Genomic DNA, 22,117 nt, shown 5'->3' with positions numbered 1-22,117 from the left:
GCAACAAGATACGTAAGTGTGAGGAGGTTTAAAGTCCATTGAGCAGGATCTCATAAAAGCAACGCTCACAAATTGTGGTGTATGTTTTAAAACTTATATTGGGAAATGTACGGAGGGTGGCAGAAAAGCCAGTAGTGTTTTGAAGTAAGGGACGGTGGTGTCTCAGCGAGAGAGAGAGAGTTGGCAGTGGAATCTAACGGTAGCAACAGCGACACTGCTGATAAATCTCGCTGAAAGGGTCAGTTGCTCGGGTGTACTCTATACAAACTGACTGGCCACCGGATTTGTCTCTGATTGGGTTGGTTGTGCAGTTATATTACATCCAGACCAATTGACTGCTAGACGGGAGGATTAAAATAAAAACACGTAAGATGAAAGGGGAATTTGATAAAGAGTGTGAGGAATACGGAGGATGTTCTTTTGACTTAATGTTGCCCGTAAAACAGCAGTGGGCTAAAGCTAGAATTCAGTTAGTTAGTGGGGTTGCGAAGGATAAACAAAAAACAATGATGGAGAAATATGATAAGATTTGGGACGAATTACAACAACAGGGCAAAGTCCCTAAAGATGAGGAGAGGGAGAAATTGTCACCGTTTTTAGGAAAAGCAGAAGAGCAAGCTAAATTAGAAGTTGTAGAGCACATGAAGGGAAAGAAAGGGTCAATATTAGTTAGAATAAAGTGGACAAAAGAAGAGAGGAGAAAGAAGAGAGGAGGATTCATCTGCACAACATGACGTTAGCCTGTATGGCGGTAGAAACATTACAAAAGAGGGTGGGTGGTACCTCTGAACCAAATCTGGTGAAGGAGATAGAAAAGCCACGACCATCCGCGTCATTATATCCTAAATTGCCTGGGGTACAACCACTGCCCCCATATCCTGTAACACAAATGCCACTCATGTATGTTCAAGAAGGGGTGTTTGATGTGCAAGAAGTAGGAACAAGAGAGTACGAAGCAATAAAAGAGAGACTTGCAGAAGCAGTAGAAGAAAGCATTAGAAAGGTAGAAAAACTAACACTAGAAGCTGCACAGAGAGTTAAAGAAGCGGAGGAGACAAGCAGGGTGATAATCACGCACAGCAGAAACAAAGAACAGCTGAAACAAGGGAGGCATTCATTAGTGGAAGAGCCAGATGCTCACTCGACACCGTATAGTGTTGAGGGTGAAAGGAAGGGAAGATTACATAATTCAGGTCAGTTATTAGATGACGGGTTCTCAGACAGAAGAAGGAGAGATTTGAGGGAACAACGACATAGAGACAAATTGGATGGGGGGGGAATCTGAAAATAGTACAGATATTGAGGATGCAGAATCCCTGACAGAGGATGACCCACACACCGACCCCATCACTTTGAAAGGCTCACTCACAATGCATGCTGAACATGGCCCTCCAATGCAGCCCCTATCTGAACCAAGTTACAGCCTGCGTCCCAGAGACACATTACGACAGCCCGTACAGTATCAGCACCACCAAATGCCATTAATTTACAGAGGCTCTTATTTGGGGGATGTTTATCAGCCCTTCACATTTACTGATATGAACTGCATCCTGGATACAAGTTAGCTATGGGCGATTGGAGAGCTTTGTTGGGCAAGCAATTGAATATGTGGGAAATACAGCAGATAGAAGCATCTGCGGGGACCACTTTACTACCTTATTCAGAACCTGTGTGGGTAGGGCAATGAGGGATAGATTTCCGATTCCACCGGGAGCGATGCACTCACTCACCTTCACAATGAAGGAGGGTGAGGTTATGCCTGCCTTTTTGGCTAGGTGTCCATTATGGCAGGGATGCCGAAGGAAGTAAAAGAGGCAATGGAGAGTAATCCTGATATCCCAGGTTGTTCTACAGAACAGTGGGAGAAACACTTGATGCACCACATGAAGGGTAACAGGACAAAACAGGATGAAGATAAACAGAGCAACGAGTCAGCTCAAGTGCAGTTGCTAAAGTTACAGCTCGATGAGGCTAGAAGGAAGGCTAATGATACAAAGAAGGCCTCCCAAAAGACGACTAATCAGATGGTTCAGCGACCATCGCCACAAAACATCCTGCCCAGTCTGGACCCAACACTTGATGGGATGCCTCCCTACTCCCAATATGGGGACAAGCCTATAGGTGCTTCAGGAGGAATGCGTGGTAGAGGGAGGGGCCGCGAAGCACCAAGAGGTCAGCCACCCAACATCTGTTTTGAATGCAGCCAGTCCGGGCATTGGAGACGGAATTGTCCCATGCTGTGGGGGCCTCAGGGAGGGCAGGGATTGATCCGAGGACAGTATGTCCGCTCAAGTCAGCCTTCTTTTCAACAGGCTGCTCAGCCTTACCAAGCCCCAAATGTAGCTGCAGCCCTGGTGCAAGGACAGTACCCCAGACTATACTGGAAGGGCAGGTGTACGAATATTGACGGGGCCCGAGAATCCAGGGGCATGTGGGGTTGGCAGACCCCTATATGCAAATGAGGGTAATGGACAGGAATCTGTCTTTATTGGTTGACACGGATGCAACATTTTCTACCATCACTTGTGATATACCTCGGTCAAATATGTCATCCTCTAGCGTCCAGTTAGTAGGGTTCTCAGGCAAACCAGAAAACCTGCCTTTGACATCGCCACTGATCACATCAGTGGCCGGACAGACCTTTCGTCACCGGTATATTTCATCACCTTCATGCCCTATGAATCTAATGGGTCATGACTTGCTGGTGAGATGTGGGGTCTCGGTCCTGTGCGGACTAGACGGGCTGGTAGTGACCTTTCCAAATGGCTATTCTGTCAACTGTTCTATGACAATGATTCACTCTGGATCCCAAATGATGCTATCACCGGACACGTCTCCAATGGCAGAAGGGCAGTGGGCAGATATATACTGGGGACTCCTCGAACCTGAAAACAGGCAGAACAATGGTATACAGTCTTTATACAGCCAATGGCGACCCTGGGTTCAGATGTTGCATCCCTATGCTCCTCCTGCAGATGCCCTTCACGTTACCCTGTATTATGATCGAGATGATAATGACATCTATCAGCATGCATTCTATCAGCATTTAGAAGGGACTCAATGGGATATTTCCTCTAGTTGTATTCTGGTAGGGAAAGAAGGTGTGGCGGGTGTTGTTGAACTTACTGCAGAACAGTTGGAATGGTATGAGATGTCTGAAGAAGCTATACCTCATCTCACATTGGCCGTGCATGCTAAATATCAGGCCAAGGATCTGGGACCTATGTCCAAACGTTTAATGGCGCTAACTGATTGGGTTTGGACTCAGTTACCCGGTTTACAATACTCACCATCAGAGGAAGCCTACAGAATTATGTATAGGACAACTGACAAGGTACTGCTGGACATAGGCAGATTGAAAGGTTTCATGGTAGAGAGAAAACAGGCTGCAGCGATGCTTGACGCTCTACCAGATACCTTGTGGGCAGCAGGTTCAACTGACATTGGTCACTGCAAACACGTCACACCAATCACATTCGATTTAATAGACCACACTCCGATTTGGCAGAGACAACACTCACACAAACCAGAGGCTGAAGCCGGCATTGCCGACACAATTGAAGGACTGTTAGCATCAGGGGTGCTAGAACCCTCCCAGTCAGCCTGGAACACTCCTATCTTACCTGGAGAGATGCAGAATACAGGTAAATATTGGATGGCGCATGATCTTAGACGGATTAATAGCGTCGTTTCTACTTCAACAGTTCCAGTTCCAAACCCCTACACTGTGATTTCTGTGCTGACCCCTGACCATAAGTGGTTCTCGTGCATTGATCTGGCCAACGCGTTCTTCTGTTTGCCCCTAGCTGATCATTTGAGGGACATTTTTTCGTTCTCCTATAAAGGCCAACAACTACGTTATACAAGGGTCCCTCAAGGGTTCATTTTGTCGCCGGGGTTGTTTAATCAGATACTGAAACAGCAGCTGCAGGTCATGTCACTCCCAAACGGGGTGACATTGATCCAGTATGTGGATGACATTCTTTTGGCGGCACATGACCATGTTTCTTGTCTGGCAGCCACAAAGATATTGCTGCTTTGCCTGTATGAAGTTGGTTTCAAAGTCTCACGGGCTAAATTACAATGCTGCAGACAAACGGTGTCTTTTTTGGGTAGAGTGATTTCTGCTAAGGGAACAGGTCTCTCTCTGTCCCATAGATCTTCCATTCTGCATCGTGCCAAACCAATCACTGTAAAGAACATGCTCTCATTTCTTGGGTTGGCAGGATATAGCAGACAATTCGTTGCATCATATGGGGAGCTCACTTTCCCTCTCAGAGCCATGGTTAATGAACAAGGCATGAGAAATTTGTCGGCCCATTTGCAGTGGACCACGGAGGCAGACGAAAGTTTCATCTCTCTTAAACAGGCCCTAACGCGGGCTGCTGATTTAGCGGTCCCGGATTACAAAGAGCCATTTTTCCTCGATATTTCTGAAAGATTACACACAGTAAATGGTGTTCTTTTTCAGAAAAAAGGGGGAGGCAGGCAAGTGCTGATGTATGTAAGTGTTACCCTTGACCCAATAGAGGACAAACACCCGCCATGTACAAGACATGCAGCAGGGGTAGCAAAAATTCTCCAAAAGGTAGCACATATAGTCATGGGCCATTCACTAACGGTACTGACGACACATAGTATAGTGGCCTATGTGAACTCAACAGCCTTTACAATGACGTCACTGCAGCAAACCAGGTTAGAAAAAATCCTAAATGCACCACATATAACTTTTACGCACGAAGGAATTAACATGGCTGACAATATGGGAGAAGGAGAGCCAGAGCTGAAAATGTGTTGCTGGAACAGCGCAGCAGGTCAGGCAGCATCCAGGCAACAGGAGAATCGACGTTTCAGGCATAAGCCCTTCTTCAGGATATGCTTCTCCGAGGAGAGCCACACATGTTTGAGGAAAGGATACAGAGAGACGTCAAAGTTAGGGCAGACTTACAGGCAATTCCACAAGTCGACCCAGAAGAAGTGCTGTTCACAGATGGCTGTTACAGACATCCAACTGAAGGACTTAAAGCAGCCTATGCAGTGGTGCCATGGACAACTGAGGGATTTGAGGAAGTGTTGACAGGAAAAGTGACAGGCAAGGAATCAACCCAGTTGGCTGAACTACAGGCAATGATTACTGCGTTAGAATGGTCAGAGGGAAAACAAGTAAATATCTACACCGACTCTGCATATGTGGTAGGGGCTATACAGGTAGAACTCAGTCAATGGATTAGAGCAGGATTCTTAACAGCAGCGAAAATCCCAATTAAACATGAAAAAGATATGAAAAGATAAGCGGAGGCCATAATGAAACCTGCAGAAGTGGCGGTGGTCAAGTGTAGAGGACATGATAAAGCAGATACAGTAGTAGCGAAGGGCAATCAAGAAGCAGACTCAGTAGCAGGGTATACAGCACAGTATATAATGATGCAAACAGAGAGAACAGTGTATGACCTGCTGCCTGTCTGTGATGCAAATGTGTTAATCAAAGAGCAGCAGAAAGACTCTCCTCATGAACTGACAGTATGGAGAGAGAGAGGGGGCACAGAGTCAGAAGGGATTTGGAGGTCACCGGACAGTAGATCAGTCCTACCCCCAGGTTTGATAGCTTCCATGCTCCAGGAAGCTCATGTGACACATTGTGGAAAAACAGATGCAGAGGTATCTGACACATTGGTGGCATCCATTCTTGCCAGCAATGATTGAAAACGTGTACAGAATACAAGGCGAGATAACAGTGAAACCACACGAGGGAAAATGCCCTCTCCCAAGAATGCCAGGTCAGGAAATAGTGATCAACTACACTGATATCATAGAGAGAGTAAACGGATACTGGTACCTTTTGGTAGCAGTGGATGCATACAGTGGTTGGCCAGAAGCAATACCTACGAAAAAGGAAGACGTGAAAACAGTGATCAAATTTTTGATAAACCAATACATTCCAATGCATGGGTTTCCAAAGATAGTCAGGTCAGATAATGGCACACATTTCAAGAACAAAGACCTGCAAGAAGTTGAAGCAGCTTTAGGACTGAAACATGTGTTTGGAACAGTGTATCATCCTCAGTCACAGGGAAAAGTTGAAAGAACGAATCAGCCCATAAAAGGGAAAATAGGAAAAGTATGTGCCCAAACAAAGTTAAGTTGGGTGGAGGCCCTTCCCTTAGCTTTAGTGTCCGTTAGAAGTTCAGTAAACTCCACCACAGGATTTACCCCGTACGAGCTTACAACAGGGCAGCAGTTCCCGGGACCGGGAGCCGGACTACAGATCTTAGAGGGAGGAGAAGCCTCCCTAAGTTACAAACCTTACTATGACCAACTAACAGCTTTGGTGTCAGCTTTCTCCAAACAGGTTGGATCAGAAAAGGGGGCCCTTCAGAGCCAGCCGCCATCTACCACGGATTGGGTCCTGTTGAAAGTGATCAAACGGAAATGGTCGGAGCTGAGGTGGACAGGACCTTATAAGGTTGTGGAGAGGACATCTCATGCGGTCAGACTACAGGGGAAAGAAGAAAGCTGGTACCACTGGAGCCAGTGTGCAGCCACGGAACCGCCAACGAGAACTCTAGAACAAATAAGAACAGAAAAAGAGTAAAAGGGTTTTACACTTTTGCCTCTTGCAGGAAGAGGATTCTGAAAAAAGGGGGAGAGATTCTCAAAGGAAGGGCTTTTCTGGAGAGCAGAAGTGAACACGGGATCGGAACACAAAAAGAATTTGTTTAAAATATATAGGCAGGTTGTGTAACGGATATAATGTTTATCTTTGTAAGAAGCCCACATTACCCTCACCTGTGGGGTTTGGAAGTTTTTGCTATTCTTTTATGTATAAGTGTTATGTCGCTGTTAATAGGGGTCTTAACCATGAGGGACAAACACACAGACGAGGGAGACGGTCCCAGGCGCAAAAGAGCAATAGGCCAAGGGGTGGACAAATGTTTAAGGGAGGCGGGGAGCCAGGTACACATCAGACATGATAAAAGCCATGGTATAACATACCAGTTTGACTTATGCGAAGTGATTGACTGTGGTTACAATCCAGGAAGCTGGAGAGGGTATGATGTATACCTTTGCGTGCATACCAATTAATATAGATGGTGCCCGACATGGCATCACGTATTAACATGGACTGGGGTAAGATGGACGCCCAAGAAGTCGCCATCCTCAGATAATAGATGGAAGGCTCGAGACCATGTGAGCCTCACTAGGGGGCAACTTGATCATTCTTCAGAGATGAAAAATCCACTTTTGTTAACCCTGACAGGATTCACCATTAGCCCTGGTCCCGAAGATGTACGGAATCAGTGCGAAATCCATGATAACAGCTTTTACTTTGTAATAGGCGTAGATCAATCAGGAAAGGATACCATGGGACTAGTGAAGGTAACCTTGGTAGATCCTCATACCCACCAGCCAAAAATCGGAAACACAACAAGCGTGCAGTTAGAACAAAGTTCAGGAGTTGTGGTGATAGATTCCAATAACATTATGAGAGAGGACATTATGAGACTAGCTACCGGATAGTGATAGGAACACGTGGCTGGACTGGATGACAGCGACCGCAACCTCAATGAATACGAGTAATTGCGTCGCGTGTTCCTCGGCCAGGCCAACCCTATTTACTACCCAGCCCCATTGTTCCCTAATGTAGACCCAACAGGATTTCACTGCATGATGGCCCTCACCATGCAGGCGGACCCTCCGAATTGTACCACCTTAAGTGTTATTTTCCTGCCTGTAAAGAATTCCACGTTACCTCCAATGTTTACCCCAAGGGTCAACGATTACACTTGTTTCACTCGGAGTTCTAAAACAATCTTGGGAGACATCCCCGCTGACTGGTGTCAGGACACGATTGATGTAACTGGCTGGCAGAATGCTAGCTCAATGGTTTGGGCCAGAGCTGATCTTTTTTGGTACTGTGGAGATAGAACATTACATGTTAGTCTACCTCCAGATTGGTCTGGAACTTGTGCAATGGTCCGACAAGGGGTACCCTTATTCCTCTTAGGAGAACGACAAAAGGGAATAAATCCAGATGTACGAACACGTAGGGATTTGTTTGATGTCATTTCTGGATCAACCACTTACATAGATGCAATAGGTGTTCCCCGCGGCGTACCTGATGAATATAAATTGGTAGACCAGATAGCAGCAAGATTTGAGAATCTTCCACTTATTAGTGCTCTATTCCCAGTCATGCCAAATAAAAACGTTGACATTACAATGTACTCAGGCTAGCCAATAGAACTAGAGATGCGGTGGCGGGACTCTCTGAACAATTGGCAGCGACCTCATTGATGACGGTACAAAATAGAATGGCCTTAGATATGTTGCTAGCAGAACAGGAGGGAGTGTGCTCTATGTTTGGAGATCAATGTTGTACGTTCATCCCCAACAATACGGCACCTGATGGTTCGGTAACCAGAGCCCTGGAAGGAGTAAGAATCTTGTCTGAAGAAATGCATGAACATTCGGGTATTCACAACCCTCTAGAAGAACTGTTCGGCTCATGGTTTGGGAAATGGAAAGGATTAATTGTATCTGTGTTTCTGTCCCTCATGGGTATGATCATTGTCTTAGTGTTGTGTGGATGTTGTTGTATCCCCTGCATTAGATCTTTGTTGAACCGAGTAATCATTACAGCTATTGAAGGGAAGGCTCCTCTGCCCTACCAGATGGCACAGATGGAGATAGAAACCATGGCTCTGGCAAGAAAGGACGACTATGCATCGGAAAGCGAAAATGATGTATCAAATTGGTTTGTTGGTCTCATTTTCATGAGACCAAAAGGGGACTTGTAAATATATGGCTTACTTGTAAATATATGGCTGGCTGCCACTGTAAATATACTCGGCATTCGGAAGCCTTTGGGGATGCTCCGTTATGCGCGCGCGCAGAACAAGGTCACGTGGTCCTCCGTTGCAAAACAAGGTCACGTGGGGTCAAACATCTGGGAACGCAAGGAGGCAGAGAATGGAGTCAGATCAACAACCAATCAGAAGATAATCCCACCTCAGTGATTGCATGATGTTTTTTATTATATAAAAAGACTGGGTCAGGGACAAGGGTGTGTATTTTTCTGAACTGACACACTGTATAGTTTGTCAGGGACAGAAAGGTCGAGACCCAGAGCTCTGTATGCTTTATCCACTTACTGCTAAAATAAACTTAAAGTGTGAGATCGAATATCTTCTCCTATTGCTTCATTTAAAGAACACGCAGGACTTGGCTCACACATAGAAGAAAGTAAGTTAGTAGATTGAGCCAAAGTCCAACTCTCCCCAGTTCAGGTGAAACCCTCCCTTTTCGAACAGGCTTTTTCTGTCCCAGAAGAGATCCCAATGATCCACAAAACAGAATCCCTGCATGTTGCACCACCCCTTCAGGCATTGATTTATCTGCCCTGTTCTTCCCTCATTTGAAATTGGGACCGGAAGTAAACCAGAGATTACTGCTTGTGATGTTCTGTTTCTTTAACCTTCTATCCAAGCTCTTATACTCACCCTGCAGAGCCCCAACCCTTGCCCTGACGATGTCATTCCTCCCAATGTATACAACACTACACCTAACATTAATTATGAATGAATTATATCCTGCATCAGCCCGGTCCCCTTGTTATATAACACTACCCAAGGCCCTAGCAGTAATTATATAAGAAGTACGTCCTACACCTACGAGGTCCCCCTGTTCGACAACACTACCCAAGGCCCGATCATTAATTACAAAGAATTATGTCCTACTTTTCGTTATATAAGTATTATGCACTACATTCCCTCGGTCCCCGTGTTGTGCAACACTACCCAAGGCCCCACCATTAATTATTTGAGTTTATATCCTACATCTCCTGTTATGAAACACTACTCAAGGGCCTACCATTAATTATGTATGAATTATGTCCTACATCCCCTAGTTTCTCTGTTCTACAACACTACCCAAGGCCCTCCCATTCGTTATATAACATTTATGACATACACCCCCAGATCCCTGTTCTACAACACTACAAGGCCCTTCCATTAATTTTATAAGAGTTATGTCCTACAACCCCGAAAACCCTGTGTTCAACAACATTACCCAAGGCCCTAACATTAATTATATAATAAATATGTCCTAAACCTCCTAGGTCCCCCTGTTCTACTACACTACCCCAAGGCCCTTCTATGAATTTAATAAGAATTATGTCCTACACGCCCAAGGTCACTATGTTCTACAACGCTACCCAAGGCCCCACCAGTAATTAAATAAGAATTGTGTCCGACACACACTAGGTCCTCTTGTCCAACAACACTACCCAAGAACCTACCATTAATTATGTGAATTTATGTCCTACAACACCTAGGTCCCCCTGTTCTCCAACACTACCTATCATTAATTGTGTAAAAATTACATTCTACTCCCCTTAGTCTGTGTTTTACAAACTACTCAAGGCCCTACCAGTAATTACACAAGAATTATGTCCTACAAACCCTCGGACCCTGCGTTCTGCAACACTACCCAAGGCCCTAACATTGATTATCTCAGAATTATGTTCTACACCCCCAAGGTCCCTCTGTTCTACAACACTTCCCAAGCCCTACCATTAATTATAATAGAATTATGTCCGACACCTCCACATCCCTCTGTTCTACAAAACTATCCTAGGTCGTACCATTAATTACACACAAATAATGTCCGACACCCCCTTGGTCCCCCGTTCTACAACATCATCCAAGGCCCTACCATTAAGTTCATAAGAATTATGTCCTACAACCCTGAAATCCCTGTGTTGTATAACACCACCCAAGGCCCTAACATCAATTATATAATAAATGTGTCCTTAACCCCTCCAGGTACCTCTGTTCTACATCACTACCCAAGGCCTTAACATTAATTATATGAGCCATAATTATGTGCCATAAATAAACAGGTGCCAGGGTCTGTGATGTCTCGGATCGTATCTTTGGGGTCCTGAAGGGAGAGGGTGACCAGCCTCAAGTCGTGGTCCAAGTAGGTACCAACGACATAGGTAGAAAGAGGGATAGGGATGTAGGGCAGAATTTCAGGGAGCTAGGGTGGAAGCTGAGAGCTAGAACAAACAAAGTTGTTATTTTTGGTTTGTTACCCATGCCACGTGATAGCGAGGCAATGAATAGGGAGAGATATCAGCTGAACATGTGGTTGCAAACATGGTGCAGGGGGGAGGGTTTCAGGTTCTTGGATAATTCTGGAGAAGATGGGACCTGTACAAACAGTACAGTCTTCACTTGAACCAGAGGGGTAATATCCTGGGTGGGAAATTTGCGAGTGCTATTCGGGTGGGTTTAAACTAGCTCAGCAGGGGGATGGGAACCTGAGGTGTAGTTGCAGTGCACAGGGGGTTGAAAGTAGGTAGGTCAGTGACAGGATTTCAGGGTCACAGGAATGTGCTGGCAGACAGCAAACTGGTTTGAAGTGTGTCTACTTCAATGCCAGAAGTATCCGAAATAACGTCGAGTTTGCAGCATAGATAGGTATCTGTGACCTTGATGTGTGGCCATTTCAGAGACATGGATAGAGCAGGGTGATGAATGGATGTTACAGGTTCCAGGGTTTAGATCTTTTATTAAGAACAGGCAAAGCGGTAAAAGAGGTGTGGCCTTGTTAGTCAAGGATAGTATAAGGGTGGCTGAAAGAACTTTTGACAATGACTCATCTACAGAGGTAGTGTGAGCTGAGGTTAGAAACAGGAGAGGAGAGGTCACACTGCTTAAAGATTTTTATAGGCCTCCACAGAGTTCCAGGGAGGTGGAAGAGAGGATTGGCAAAATTATTCTGGGTAGGAGTGAAAGGAAAAGGGTAGTCATTATGGGGTCTTTAACTTCCCCAACATTGACTGGAAATGCTATAACTCGAGTACAACAGATGGATCAGTTTTTGTCCAATGTGTACAGGAGGCTTTCCTGTCACAGTATGTCGAAGGGCCAACAAGAGGGGAGGCCACACTGGATCTAGTACTTGGTAATGAACCAGGCCAGGTGTTTGATTTAGTTGTAGGTGAACACTTTGGAAAGAGTGACATAATTCAGTTATGTTCAGTTTAGTGATAGAAAGGGATAGGTACATGCCACAGGTCAAGAGTTATCGTTGAGGCAAGCGCAATTATAATGCGATTAGGCAAGAAAAAGGATGCATAGAATGGGGAAGCAAAATGCAGGGGATGCAGACAATGGAAATGTGGAGCTGGTTTAAGGAACAGATATTGCGTGTCCTTGATAGGTATGTCCCTGTCAGGCAGGGAGAAAGTGATAAGGTAAGGGAACCATAGTTTACCAAAGAAATTGTATCTCTTGTGAAGCAGAACCTGATCAGGTGTACCTGAGAACTCTGTGGGAAGGTAGGGACCGTGGGCCTCTTGCTGAGATATTTGTATCATCGATAGTCACAGGTGAGGTGCTGGAAGATCGGAGGTTGGCTAATGTGGTGCCACTGTTTAATAAGGGTGGTAAGGAAAAGCCAGGGTAATATAGACCAGTGAGCCTGACGTCGTGGTGGGCAAGTTGTTGGAGGGAATCCTGAGGGACAGTATGTACTTGTATTTGGAAAGGACTGGTGAAAGATAGTCAACATGGCTTTGTGTGTGAGAAATCATGACTCACAATCTTGATTGAGATTTTGAAAAAATAACAAAGAAGATTGATGAGGGCAGACAAGTAGATGTGATCTATATGGACTTCAGTAAGGCATTCGACAAGGTTCCCCATGGGAGACTGATTAGCAAGGTTAGATCTCATGGAATACAGGGAGAACTAGCCATTTGGATACAGAACAGACTCAAAGGTAGAAGACAGAGGGTGGTGACAGAGGGTTGTTTTTCAGACTGGAGGCCTGTGACCAGTGGAGTGCCACAAGGATCGGTGCTGGGTCCTTTACTTTTTGTCATTTACATAAATGATTTGGATGCAAGTATAGGGGTACAGTTAGTAAGTTTGCAGATGACACCAAAATTGGAGGTGAAGTGGACAGTGAAGAGGGTTACCTCAGATTACAACAGGATCTGGACGAGATGGGCCAATGGGCTGAGAAGTGGCAGATGGAGTTTAATTCAGATAAATAGGAGGTGCTGCATTTTTGGAAAGCAAATCTTAGCAGGACTTATATACTTCATGGTCAGGTCCTAGGGAGTGTTGCTAAACAAAGAGAGCTTGGAGTGCAGGTTCATAGCACTTGAAAGTGGAGTCGCAGGTAGATACCCTAGTATAAAAGGCCTTTGGTATGCTTTCTGTTATTGGTAAGAGTATTGAGTACAGCAGTTGGGAGGTCATGTTGTGGCTGTACAGGACATTGGTTAGGCCACTGTTGGAATATTGTGTGCAATTCTGGTCTCCTTCCTATCGGAAAGATGTTGTGAAACCTGAAAGGGTTCAGAAAGATTTGCAAGGATGTTGCCAGGTTGGAGGATTTGAGCTATAGGGAGAAGCTGAACAGGCTGGGCCATTTTCCCTGGAGTGTCAGAGGCTGAGGGGTGACCTTTTTGAGGATTACATAATTATGAGGGGCATGGATAGGATAAATAGACGAAGTCTTTTCCCTGGAGTCGGGGAGTCCAGAGCTAGAGGGCATAGGTTGAGGGTGAGAGGGGAAAGATATAAAAGAGACCTAAGGGGCAACTTTTTCATGCAGAGGGTGGTACGTGTATGAAATTAGCTGCTTGAAGATGTGGTGGAGGCTGGTACAATTGCAACACTGAAGAGGCATTTGGATGGGTATATGAATAGGATGGGTTTGGAGGGATATGGGCCAGGTGCTGGCAGGTGGGACTAGATTGTGTTGGGATATCTTGTCGGCATGGACAGGGTGGACCGAAGGATCTGTTTCCATGCTGTACATCTCTATGACTCTAAGTAACAAAGAAGATTGATGCGCGCAGAGCGGTAGATGTGATCTATATGGACTTCATTAAGGCATTCGACAAGGTTCCCCATGGGGGACTGATTAGCAAGGTTAGATCTCATGGAATACAGGGAGAACTAGCCATTTGGATACAGACAGACTCAAAGATAGAAGACAGAGGGTGGTGACAGAGGGTTGTTTTTCAGACTGGAGGCCTGTGACCAGTGGAATGCCACAAGGATCGGTGCTGGGTCCTCTATTTTTTGTCATTTACATAAAAGATTTTGATGGGTGCATAAGAGGTATAATTAGTAAGTTTGCAGACGACACCAACTTTGGAGGTGTGGTGGGTAGCGAAGAGGGTTACCTCAGATTACAACAGGATCTGGACTAGCTGGGCCAATGGGCTGAGAAGTGGCAGATGGAGTTTAATTCAGATAAATGGGAGGTGCTGCATTTTTGGAAAGCAAATCTTAGCAGGACTTATACACTTAATGCTTAAAATGTATTGCTGGAAAAGCGCAGCAGGTCAGGCAGCATCCAAGGAGCAGGAGAATCGACTTTCCCGGCATGAGCCCTTCTTCAGGATGCTGCCTGACCTGCTGCGCTTTTCCAGCAACACATTTTCAGCTCTGATCTCCAGCATCTGCAGTCCTCACTTTCTCCTTATACATTTAATGGTAAGGTTCTGGGGAGTGTTGCTGAACAAAGAGACCTCGGAGTTCAGGTTCGTAGCTCCTTGAAAGTGGAGTCATAGGTAGATAGGATAGTGAAGAAGGCGTTTGGAATGCTTTCTTTAATTGGTCAGAGTATTGAGTACAGGAATTGAGAGGTCATGTTGCGGCTGTACAGGACATTGGTTAGGACACCGTTGGAATATTGCATGCAATTCTGGTCTCCATCATATTGGAAAGATGTTGTAAAACTTGAAAGGGTTCAGAAAGGATTTACAAAGATGTTGCCAGGGTTGGAGGATTTGAGCTATAGGGAGAAGCTGAATAGCCTGTGGCTGTTTTCCCTGGAGCGTCAGAGGTTTACAAAATTATGAGGGGCATGGATAGGGTAAATAGGCAAAGTCTTTTCCCTGGAGTCAGGGAGTCCAGAACTAGAGGGCATAGGTTTAGGGTGAGAGGAGAAAGATATAAAAGAGACCCAAGGGGCAACCTTTTCACACAGAGGGTGGTACGGGTATGGAATGAACTGCCAGAGCAAGTGGTGGAGGCTGGTACAATTGCAACACTTAAGAGGCATTTGGGATGGGTATATGAATAGGAAGGGTTTGGAGTGATGTGGACCGGGTGCTGGCAGTAGGGACTAGATTGGGTTGGGATATGTGGTTGGCATGGACTGGTTGGACCGAAGGTTTCAATGCTATACATCTCTATACCTCTATGGAAGGAGGAGGCTTATGTGTTGATGAGGCAAGATGGTTCAGATGAGGCGATGGAGAGTTACAAGCTAGGAAGGATTTAAAGAGAGAGTTAAGAAGAGCAAAGAGAGGACACAAGCAGTTTTTAGAAAAAAGAATAAAGGAGAACCCTGAAGCTTTATATAGGTATGTGAGGAATAAAAGGATGATTAGGGTAGGAATAGGGCCAGTTAAAGACAGAAGTGGGAAGTTGAATGTGAACGCTGTGGAAATTGGAGATGTGCTAAATGAACATTTCTCATTGGTTTTCACTCAGGAAAAGGAGAATATTGTAGAGGAGAAGAATGAGGTATGAGATATTAGACTAGAAAGGATTGAGATTGGGTATGAACAGGTCTTATCAATTCTAGAAGAAGTGAAAGTAGACAAGTCGCCTGGGCCAGATGGGATTTATCCAAGAATTCTCTCGGAAGCCTGGGAGGAGATAACAGGCTTTGATATTTGAGTTGTCATTGTCTATAGGTTTGGTATCAGAAGACTGGAGGATTGCAAATGTTGCGCCCTTATTCAAGAAGGGCAGTAGAGATGACCCAGGTAATTATAGACCAGTGAGCCTTATTTCTGTTGTAGGAAAGGTTTTATAAAGGATTATAAGAGATAATATTAATAATCATCTAGCAAGCAACAATTTGATTTCAAATAGTCAACATGGTTTCGTCAAGGGCAGGTCATGTGTCACAAACCTCATTGAGTGTTTTGAGAAGGTGACCAAGCATGTAGAAGAGGTTAGGGCAGTTGACATGGTATACATGGACTTCAGCAAAGCCTTTGATAAGGTTCCACATGATAGGCTGTTGGAGAACATGCAGAGGCATGGGATTGAGGGTGATTTAGCAGTTTGGATTAGAAACTGGCTTTCTGAAAGAAGGCAGCGAGTGGTAGTTGATGGAAAATATTCAGCCTGGAGTCCAGTTACTAGTGGTGTGCCACAAGGATCTGTTTTGGGACCACTGCTGTTTGTCATTTTTATAAATGACTCAGATGCAGGCACATGGATGGATTAGTAAATTTGGAGACGACACTAAAGTCAATGGAGTAGTGGACAGTGTGGAAGAATGTTATAGGTTGCAGGGGGACTTGGATAAACTGCAGAATTGGGCTGAGAGGTGGCAAATGGAGTTCAATGCAGCTAAATGTGAGGTGATGCACTTTGGGAAGAATAACAGGAAGACAGAGTACTGGGTAAATGGAAAGATTCTTGGTAGTGTGGATGTGCAGAGGGATCTTGGAGTCCATGTACATAGATCCCTGAAAGTTGCCACCCAGGTGGATAGTGCTGTTAAGAAGGCATACGGCGTGTTAGGTTTTATTGGTAAAGGGATTGAGTTCCAGAGCTGCAATATCATGATGCAACTATACAAAACGCTGGTGCGGCCACACTTGGAATATTGTGTACAGTTCTGGTCCCCATATTTCGGGAAGGATATGGGCACATTGGAAAAGGTGCAAAGGAGATTTACCAGGATGTTGCCTGGTCTGGATGGGAGGTCTTATGAGGAAAGGCTGTTCTCATTGACAAGAAGAAGGCTAAGAGGGGATTTGATAAAGACATGCAAGATGATCAGAGGATTAGATAGGATAGACAGTGAAAGTATTTTTCCTCGGATGATGATGTCAGCGTGTACGAGGGAGCATACCTATAAATTGAGGGGTGATAGACTGAAGACAGCTGTCAGAGGCAGGTTCTTTACACAGAGAGTGGTAAGGGCGTGGAATGCACTACCTGCTAATGTAGTCAAGTCAGCCACATTAGGGAGATTTAAACAATCCTTAGGTAAGTACATGGATGATGATGGAATTGTGTAGGAGGACTAGCTGAGAATAGTTCACAGGTCGGCACAACATTGAGGGCTGAAGGGGCCTGTTCTGCGCTGTATTGTTCTATGTTCTATTTTCTAAGGACCTGTACTGTCATATTCTGTGTTGTATTAGTCTATCTTACTCTAATAGCCGAGCGATTCCATAAAGGGTCTGTACTGCTCTGCAATGTTCTATGTTCTATGAGTGGAACTCTCATTATTAACTGAACAGTTCCATAAAGGTCCTGTATTGCGCTGTCATATTCTAGTTTATGTTAGTCTAATGACTTTTATGAGTCTAGCGGTTCCATAAAGGGACTGTACTGCATTGTAATTTTCTGTGTTCGATGAGTCTAACCTACGTTATTAGCTGAGCAATTCCATAAAGGGCCTGTAATGTGCTGTAAAGTGCTACTTTGTATTAGTCTAACTTCTTGTATTGGCCGAGGGGTTCCGTAAAGGGCCTGTACTGCACTATAATGCTGTATGTTCTATGAGTCTAACTTCCTTCATTAGCCCAATGGTTCCATAAAGGGCCTGTAATGCGCTGTCATGTTCGATGCTGTATTAGTCTAACTTCCTTTATTAACCGAGCGGTTTCATAAAGAACATTACAGTGCAGTACAGGCCCTATGTTCTATGTGTCTGACTTACTTTATGAGAAGAGTGGTACCTTAAAGGGCCTGTACTGTGCTGTAATGTTCTATGTTCTATGTGTCTAACTTCCTTTATTCGCTGAGCCATTCCATAAAAAGCCTATACTGCGCTGTAATGCTCTATTTCCTATGAATATAATCGTCATAATTAGCCAAGTGGTTCCATAAAGGGCCCATACTGCACTGTGTTGCTCTATGTTCTATGAGTCTAATTTCCTTTATAGCTGAGCAGATCCATAAAGGGCCTGTACTGCGCTGAAATATGCTATGTTGTATTAGTCTATCTTCCTGTATGAGCCGAGCGGATCCAAAAAGCGCCTGTTCTGTGCTGTAAGGTTCTGTGTTGCATGAATCTAACTTCCTTTATCAGACGAGTGGTTCAATAAAGTGCTTGCACTGCGCTGTAATGTTCTATGTTCTCTGAATTAGTAGCCGAGCAGTTCCATAAAGGGCCTGTACTGCGTTGTAATGTGCTACGTTGCATTAGTCTAACTTCCTTTATTTGCCGAGTGGTTTCATAAAGAACTTTATAGCGCAGTACAGGCCCTATGTTCTATGCATCTAACTTACTTTATTAGAGGTGGGGTTCCTTAAAAGGCCTGTACTGTACTGTAATGTTTTATGTTCTATGAGTAGAACTCATTATTAGCCAAGCAGTTCCTTAAAGGCCTGTACTGCACTGTCATGTTATATGTTCGATGAGTCAAACTTCCTGTATTAGCCGAGCGGTTCCATGAAGCTCCTGAACTGCGCTGTAATGTTCCATGTTCTGAGTCTAACTTCCTTTATCAGCCGAGCGGTTCCATAAAGGTCCCATACTGCGCTGTAATGCTCTTTGTTTGATGAGTCTAACTTCCTTTATTCGCTGAGCGATTTCATAAAAGGCCTGTACTGTGCTGCAATGCTCTATTTCCTATTAATATAACGGTCATAATTAGCTGAGCGGTTCCCTAAAGAACCTGTACTGTGTTGTAATGTTCGATGTTTGATGAGTCTAATTTCCTTTATTAGCCGAACAGTTTCATGAAGGGTCTGTACTGCGCTGTAATGTTGTGTGTTCGATGAGTCTAACTTGCATTATTAGCCGAGCGGTTCCATAAAGGACCTGTACTGTGTTGTCATGTTTGAAGGAGAATTTGTCTAACTTCCTTTATTTGCCGAGCGGTTCCATAAGCGGCCTGTACTGCCCTGTAATGTTAGAACATAGAACATGGAACATAGAACATGGAACAATACAGCACAGAACAGGCCCTTCGGCCCACGATGTTGTGCCGAACATTGTCCTCGCTTAAGCACCCATCCATGTACCTATCCAATTGCCGCTTAAAGGTCACCAAAGATTCTGACTACCACTCCCACAGGCAGCGCATTCCATGCCCCCACCACTCTCTGGGTAAAGAACCCACCCCTGACATCTCCCCTATACCTTCCACCCTTCACCTTAAATTTATGTCCCCTTGTAACACTCTGTTGCACCCGGGGAAAAAGTTTCTGACTGTCTACTCTATCTATTCCTCTGATCATCTTATAAACCTCTATCAAGTCACCCCTCATCCTTCGCCGTTCCAACAAGAAAAGGCCTAGCACTCTCAACCTATCCTCGTACGACCTATTCTCCATTCCAGGCAACATCCTGGTAAATCATCTCTGCACCCTCTCCAAAGCTTCCACATCTTTCCTAAAGTGAGGCGACCAGAACTGCACACAGTACTCCAAATGTGGCCTAACCAAAGTCCTGTACAGTTGCAACATCACTTCACGACTCTTGAATTCAATCCCTCTGCTAATGAACCCTAAGCCTTCTTACAAGCTCTATCCACCTGAGTGGCAACTTTCAAAGATCTATGAACATAGACCCCAAGATCCCTCTGTTCCTCCACCTCACTAAGAACCCTACCGTTAACCCTGTATTCCGCATTCTTATTTGTCTTCCCAAAATGGACAACCTCACACTTGGCAGGGTTGAACTCCATCTGCCACTCCTCAGCCCAGCTCTGCATCATATCTAAGTCTCTTTGCAGCCGACAACAGCCCTCCTCACTATCCACATCTCCGCCAATCTTCGTATCATCTGCAAATTCACTGACCCAACCTTCGACTCCCTCATCCAAGTCATTAATAAATGTTCTATGTTGTATTAGTCTAACTTCCTTTGTCAGCTGAGCAGTTCCATAAAGCGCTTGTACTGCGCTGTCATGTTCCATGTTCTTTGAGTCTAACTTCCTTACTTAGTCGAGTGGTTCCATAAAGGGCCTGTACAGTACTGCAATGCTCTGTGTTCGATGAGTCTCACTTGCTTTATTCACTAAGCGATTCCAAAAAAGGCCTATACTGCGCTGTAGTGCTCTATTTCCTATGAATATTACGGTCATAATTAGCTGAGTGGTTCTGTCAAGGGCCTGTACTGCGTTGTAATGTTTTGTGTTCTCAGAGTCTTATTTCCTTTATTAGCTGAGCAGTTCCACAAATGATCTTTCCTGGGGTGTAATGTATTATGTTGTATGTGTTTACCTTCCTTTATTAGCCGAGCGGTTCCATAAAGAGCCTGTACTGCGTTGTAATGTTTTATGTTCTATGATTAGAACTCATTATTAGCTGAGCGGTTCCATAAAGGTCCTTTACAGCGCTGTCATATTCTATGTTCTATGAGTTAACTTCCTTTATCAGCTGAGCAGTTCCTTAAAGCACTGTACTATGTTCTATGTTCTATGAGTCTAACTTCGTTAGCAGCTGACTGGTTCCATAAAGGACCTGTTCTGCACTGTCACATTAGGTTTTGTTTTAGTCTAACTTCCTCTATTAGCCGAGTGGTTCCAAAAAGGGCCTGTACTGCGCTGTAATGTTCTCTGTTCGATAAGTGGAACTCATTATTAGCTGAGCAGTTCCATAAAGGGCCTGTACTGCACTGTCACAGTCTAGTTTGTATTAGTGTAATGACCTTTATGAGCCCAGCGGTTCCATAAAGGGCCTGTTCTGCGCTGTAATGTTCTATGTTCTCAGAGTCTAACTTTCTTTATTAGTTGAGCAGTTTCATAAAGGGCCTGTGCAGCATTGTGATGTTCTTTGTGCTGTGAGTTCACCCTCCTTTATTAGCTGAGCAGTTCCATATAGGGCCTGTAATGCACTGTAATGATCTATGCTCTATGAGTCTAACTTCCTTTATTAGCCTACTGGTTCCATAAAGTGCTGTACTGCTCTGTAATGTGCTATGTTGTGTTAGTCTAACTTCCTTTATTTGCCAAGCGGTTCTATAAGCGGCCTGTACTGCGCTGTAATGAACCATGTTCTAGGAGTCTAACTTCCTTGATTAGTTGAGTGGCTCCGTAAAGGGCCTGTATTGTGCTGTCATGTTCTATGTTCTATGAGTCAAGCTTCCTGTATTAGCCGACCGGTTCCATAAAGGGCCTGTACTGTGCTGTCATATTCTATACTGTATTTGTCTAGCTTCCTTTATTAACTGAGGGGTTTCATAAAGAACATTACAGCGCAGTACAGGCCCTATGTTCTCTGAGTCTAACTTACTTTATTAGAAGAGTGTTTCCTTAAAGGGGCCCTTCATGAAACCACTCGTCTAATAATGAGAGTTACAGAACATAGACTTTACAGAACAGTACAGGCATTTTATGGAATCCCTCGGCCAGTAGAGGATGTCAGACAAATGCAACATATAATGTTACAGCGCGATATAGGCCCGTTATGGAACCTCTAGGCTAATAAAGGAAGTTTGACTCATAGAACTTAGCACATTACAGCGCAGTACAACCCTTTATGGAATCTTTCGGCTAATAAAGAAAGTTGGACTAATACAGCGCAGGACAGGCCCTTAATGGAACCGCTTGGCTAATAACGGAGGTGAGACTAATGCAACCCAGAACATTACAGCGCAGTACAGACAATTTTGGGGAACTGCTCAACTAAATAAAGGAAGTTAGATTCAGGACATGGAACATTACAGATCAGTACGGAACTGCTGGAACTGCTCAGCTCATAAAGTAAGTTTGACTAATACAACATAGAACTTGGCAGTGCAATACAGGCCATTACAGGCCAATTGGCTAATAAAACTCGCTACCACAGCCACATTTGCTTCCTTAGTGCCTACCTCTGTAACCAACTCATCCCACACGGACTCCGGACCACCTTTAAACCAGCAGAGTTCGGACCCGAACAGTACAGACTACAGATTCAAAAACACGAGCAACAGTTCTCCTTCCAGATCCTCCGCTCCACACTCGCAGCAATGCGTCAGCACCTAACCTCTCTACAGTCAGCCCTGCCTCAGCTGAGGGTCACACTCTCTCAGAACTGCAGAGGACCCCTTCTGTACTACATCCTCAGGAGAATTCATATTCTCAACAAACAGTATTTCAACTCCATCTCAAACATCAAAA

At 44.6% G+C, this 22,117-nt stretch overlaps 1 pseudogene; it reads left to right on the top strand.

Annotated features, from left to right (window-relative positions):
• Positions 1 to 7,100: 7,100 nt before the first annotated feature.
• Positions 7,101 to 22,117, top strand: part of LOC148147685 (NACHT, LRR and PYD domains-containing protein 3-like) — a 28,505-nt pseudogene continuing 13,488 nt past the window's right edge.

This window comes from Chiloscyllium plagiosum, unplaced genomic scaffold (assembly GCF_037043375.1).
Source record: "Chiloscyllium plagiosum isolate Xiang-an unplaced genomic scaffold, Cpla_swu_hap1 HiC_scaffold_15, whole genome shotgun sequence".
Taxonomy (NCBI): Eukaryota; Metazoa; Chordata; class Chondrichthyes; order Orectolobiformes; family Hemiscylliidae; genus Chiloscyllium; species Chiloscyllium plagiosum.
Note: the sequence above shows the minus strand (reverse complement) of the source record. Positions and strands in the feature narration are given on the sequence as shown.